A 4,751-nucleotide genomic window follows, 5' to 3' on the forward strand; every position below is an offset into this window, starting at 1 on the left:
AAAAGAAACCAAACAGGGAGGGATCGCAAACGCTGCGTGAGAGAGTGAAAAGCCCATTGGCAATGCAGATGTCATCTTGGTAGTTTATGCGAGGGCAGTTCAATAAGTAATGCAACACATTTTTTTTCCTCGGCCAATTTTGGTTGAAAAAACCGGAAATTTCTTGTGGAATATTTTCAAACATTCCCGCTTCGTCTCGTATAGTTTCATTGACTTCCGACAGGTGGCAGCGCTGTACGGAGCTGTTAAAATGGCGTCTGTAACGGATGTGCGTTGCAAACAATGGGCAGTGATGAGTTTCTTTTGGCGGAAAACCAGGGCATCTCAGATATTCATAGGCGCTTGCAGAATGTCTACGGTGATCTGGCAGTGGACAAAAGCACGGTGAGTCGTTGGGCAAAGCGTGTGTCATCATCGCCGCAAGGTCAAGCAAGACTGATCTCCCGCGTGCGGGCCGGCCGTGCACAGCTGTGACTCCTGCAATGGCGGAGCGTGGGAACACACTCGTTCGAGATGATCGACGGATCACCATCTAACAACTCAGTGCTCAACTTGACATCTCTGTTGGTAGTGCTGTTACAATTGTTCACCAGTTGGGATATTCAAAGGTTTGTTCCCGCTGGGTCCCTCGTTGTCTAACCGAACACCATAAAGAGCAAAGGAGAACCATCTGTGCGGAATTGTTTGCTCGTCATATGGCTGAGGGTGACAATTTCTTGTCAAAGATCGTTACAGGCGATGAAACATGGGTTCGAACCTGAAACAAAACGGCAATCAATGGAGTGGCGCCACACCCACTCCCCTACCAAGAAAAAGTTTAAAGCCATACCCTCAGCCGGTGAAGTCATGGTTACAGTCTTCTGGGACGCGGAAGGGGTTATTCTGTTCGATGTCCTTCCCCATGGTCAAACGATCAACTCTGAAGTGTATTGTGCTACTCTTCAGAGATTGAAGAAACGACTTCAGCGGGTTCGTAGGCACAAAAATCTGAACGAACTTTTCCTTCTTCATGACAACGCAAGACCTCACACAAGTCTTCGCACCCGAGAGGAGCTCACAAAACTTCAGTGGACTGTTCTTCCTCATGCACCCTACAGCCCCGATCTCGCACCGTCGGATTTCCATATGTTTGGCCCAATGAAAGACGCAATCCGTGGGAGGCACTACGCGGATGATGAAGAAGTTATTGATGCAGTACGACGTTGGCTCCGACATCGACCAGTGGAATGGTACCGTGCAGGCATACAGGCCCTCATTTCAAGGTGGCGTAAGGCTGTAGCATTGAATGGAGATTACGTTGAAAAATAGTGTTGTGTAGCTAAAACATTGGGGAATAACCTGGTGTATTTCAATGCTGAATAAAACAACCCCTGTTTCAGAAAAAAAGTGTGTTGCATTACTTATTGAACTGCCCTCGTACAACAAGGGAAGTCCTGACTCAGCTGCTCCAAATTTCGTTGATAAGTTACAGATGTATGCAAGTTTCCAAAAGGGAACCAATTAAACTCATAATACCCAAAGGGGTTGTTGAGCACTTAGAAACTTGGAGATTGGCAACTGCATGCACGTTTCACCCAAACTGATGGCTGAAAACGTGTGACCCCCCCCCCCCCCCCCACCCCCCACCACCTCCTGACAGCTTTGCCAACAACTCCTCCAGTCATAAAATCAGATATGAGTCCACAACACACTGCACATTGACTATTTAAAATCGATGCAAACGCGCACAGTGCCATCTGGCTTCTGAATCATTATCAAAGGAGTGGCTCGTTGACTTGATGTAATAGGAGAAACAAGGCTGAGGTCCTGCCAATGCTGTAAATTGGCCCTGACCTTGTCGTGCATGGTGAAGGGAATGATGTGGAGTCAGTTAAATTTGGGTATTGCAGATGGTTTAAGGGAGATATGGGCCTCGAAGTTTTCTTTCTGTCCCTAGGTGTTCTCAAACAGCTACTCATACAATTGTAGTAAAGAGCCCAAATCGTGGAATGTGACAGGCTGAGACACTAAATGTTCTTTGTCAATTATCTGGAAACCAAAAACAGAAAAAACGTCTAACCCAAAAATATTTTGCGCCAACTGTGAATTGACTATTAACAAAGTGAGTTGATATTCCACATTCTCATAACGAGCTGAAACAGATAATAGTCCACTCAAAGGAATGCGGTGTTTGCTATAAGACATAAAGTGATGTGGGCGTTACAACACAGTGGAAACTCAAGAGCCAGTGTGGATCTAAGTTAATGAGGCAGATCGTAACTCCTGTGTCTACCTAAAACTCGACTGGTTGCCCATCCACTACCAAATTCAGTAGAATATGCTTGTGGGGCATCGGAGACCAGCTCTGAGTGATGGGAAAAAACTTGGTCCGCCGATGACTGCCATGGGTCTCTCCTGCCATCACAAATCGTTGCCAAATGGCTTTTGCTGCTGCATACCCTACACAAGGCGTCTGCGTATGGACAGACCCATCGAATATGCACCAAATGATAATTGGGACAGGACCGTTTACCTGCGCATTGGGTGGAAACAGGAACAGAAGGGGAGCGCTGCCGAGAATCCAGAAAACGTCATCAGCTGTTACAAAACTTTGTTTTACCCACCTAGCCCAACGCACGTAAAGACGGGCAGCGCCATGATGTCACTACACTCTAAGCAGTGCTTCGTTGGCTGTCGAGGAGGGCACCCCTGTTGCTGGTGGTTGTCGTTCCACCACTTCTGGTGTTAGTCCTACGCCCACATACGTTTGTTTGGCATGGATGTGACCCCTCTTGACCGACCACCAGACTGATATACATTTATGTTTCCATAAATATTTGGTTGCACATGAAGATGAAACTTCGGGCTTAATTATCCTTTAGCGATGGCAGCAACCGCTGCGACACTTGCCTACAGCTAGGTGCAGACCACAATAGTACAAAGTGGCCAACGGCCTCACTTCCGTGAAACTACCCGTCTCCCTTGTGCAGTCTCGCTTCTAAAGAGGTTCACTGACTGCCTTCTGCGAACAGTAGCATGCAGAGACCACACCTGCAGTCCACCTCAATGCAACGCTTTCCTCCCTGGTTCACGTGTCCAGTAGATACAACATAATAATCACGAAATAGTGTCTAAAAATAGACATCATCATAATGTTAATAAAGGCAATAAATTCATCGAATTCATCTGCAAACATTATCAATTTTTACGATTAATAAAACGAGATCCTCCAAGCGGTGAAGACCCAAGAGGTATCTACCTGCTGCCGCATCATCCTCTGAATCGTGTGGGTGCATTGTGGAGGGGCATGTGGTCAGAACACACCGCTCTCCTGGCTGCTCTCCCGGCCGTTCTGCAGACTTTCCAGACCGTAGAACGCCTACTGCTCAGTCAAATAGCTCTTCGATTAGGACACGAGACTGGATGCACAATGTAGCCGTCCTCCCACCACGGAAAAAGTCTTTGATGGTAATGGGAATCAAAGCTGTGTTCTTTTGACAGCCATCTACACTGACCGCTCAGCTACGGAGGAAAACCTACGGTTAATACGGTTAATAATATGTAGATAATTATGTATTTTGATATGGTATTTTCATGAGATAGCATTTTCATTTATTGTGACTTTTCCGTTACTGCTGTCATCAAATCAAAACTTAGAACTTGTTAAACCAAGTTCAGTGCTAGATACAATTAAACATACGTGATTATTCGTAAAAATCCCTTTAATCAAACGTCTGAGGATACGCGCGGTATCTTCCACCAACGTAAAATTGGTAAGAAGTGTTATGATCCTCCATTCGAATGCTGACAGTCTTACTGTTTCTTTTAATTATACTATGTAAATGAAATGGTCTTTCGGAACCTAAAATACATTGGCTTTTGCGTGGCAGTTTCATTGTTGTTTACGCTCTGTTTCTACCACAGACAACAGATTTAATCGTACTAGAGGGGTCTCCCTCCCTCCCACCGTCCCCCCCCCCCCCCCCCCCGGCAACATCTGTTTTAGAACTGATGGAGGTAACTTGTAGTTCCTCAACATTAATTTTGATTTCCTAAGGCTTACACAGTCGCGAAAGATGCTCACGGTGTATTTGAAGGTTACTGCGATTCAAATGCCTCGGATAAATAATGCTATCGAACACAAAAAATAAGATGAATGTGTATATAATTAGTAGAGCCTCAAACTAAGAACATGCCCTACACAAAGTTGTGGTAATATCCTTCCTGAATTCCTACGCTTAGAATATCGTAATGTTTATATTTCTCTGGCCCCTTTTCTTGAGATACGATTGCAGCGTGTTCGGAGTCTCTCGTACCGGAAACAGTCACTCATCTTTTTTACGTCTAAAATATCAAAACATCCTACTCTCCTCGTTGCCTCCACGGTGTTGTGATCATTTGTATGAGCCTGAAATGTCACACGACTGGTCTGGCGAACGCCACGAAAGCTAAACTATTCGCATTTTTTTTAGTAAAGTCGAGTAGAGCAGATAAAAAACGGCGTTTCACGATTTAGCTCTGACAATAACTCATCTTTCAATGGCCTTTTGCTGTCGACAGTGTTATATGGCTAAAATAAAAAAAAGATAAAGCTGTTCATTACTCGAATGCAGGCTTGAACACCACAGTGCGTTACTAGGCGTGGTCCCACTGGGGTGGCAAGCACTGCAAACTGACTTACCAGACAGCTATAGGACACCGAACTACAGTCCAACCTCCCACTTTTTGTTACACTCTAACCATTGTCAGAAGGCAAAGACGGGATAAGTGAC

This window comes from Schistocerca americana, chromosome 7 (assembly GCF_021461395.2).
Source record: "Schistocerca americana isolate TAMUIC-IGC-003095 chromosome 7, iqSchAmer2.1, whole genome shotgun sequence".
NCBI lineage: Eukaryota > Metazoa > Arthropoda > Insecta > Orthoptera > Acrididae > Schistocerca > Schistocerca americana.